Source organism: Geospiza fortis, unplaced genomic scaffold (assembly GCF_000277835.1).
Source record: "Geospiza fortis unplaced genomic scaffold, GeoFor_1.0 scaffold6100, whole genome shotgun sequence".
Taxonomy (NCBI): Eukaryota; Metazoa; Chordata; class Aves; order Passeriformes; family Thraupidae; genus Geospiza; species Geospiza fortis.
Window position 1 is genome coordinate 13,522 of NW_005055217.1, and position 1,059 is coordinate 14,580.

The following is a 1,059-nucleotide window of genomic DNA, read 5'->3' on the forward strand; positions in this document are numbered from 1 at the left end:
ATCTCGGCCGCGGAACCGCCGGCACGGAAAACACGCCGGCCGCTCCCTGCCGGTCGCTCCGCTGACCCCTCTCCCTCTCTGCTCTCCACTCGCTTCTTCCGGTACCGCCGCCTCTAGCGCAGCACGGTTCCGCAGCACGGGGACGATCGCAGACCGCTCGGTCCCCGAGCCTAATAGGAAGCCAGTGATCGAGCGGGTCTGCAGCGGGCGGGGCTGCAGCGCTCCGAGCTTCCTCTCGCTCCTCTCGGTCAACAGCGGCGCCCGCAGCCTCCTCCCGGCACTGCAGGCACCGAGCGCTGCTCAGTGCTGCCTTGCCCCGGGTGGGAAGAAGACATTCGCCGAACGCACCTCCTGCTTTTGTCCCGCCGGTCTCCTCTTTTATGCTCCAACACATCAGGACCGTGAGGAAAGCAGAGGTGTCTCACGAGCGGGGCGTTTTTAACTCACAGAAAAATATAATTTGCTTTCGGCGATATAGGTAAAGGAAATATCTTGTCTTAGTCCTGTCTTAATAGTCTAAAAACACGAGTTGAAGCCGTGCTGCTTGAATGACTGGTAAGACAACAGCAAAACAAAAGAGGTTTACAAATACACAACGCGATGATCAAACACAAAATTCTGCCCGCGGGATTAGCGGAGATATCAGGCTCATTAACCCAATGGCAGGAACTTTGCTTTAAATTCTCCAGTACAGACAGGAGATGGTCTAAATTAACTACTGCGCTATAAGTGACTAAGAAGAGGAGTTTGAAGGGTGAAGAAGGTGGGGTCTAACACAGCCTCTTACAATTGCCATGAAGTTCCATTGCTCAGGCACCTGCCAAGTGCTCTGGGATATCTCCCTATAAGATATTCATGGGAACAGAGGACAGGAGGAGAACCCCTGGATACTCAAAGATCATTATCTCCCACTCCCCGATCTCAGACTGTAGGCTCCTGGAGCACTTTTCACTGACTGTACAGAACTAACACGGAATCAGGAAGTATCTGCAGTGAACGTTGCCAGAATAATATCAGTTAATACACACATTTAATAACTCCTTCTGTAGCAACAAGAAA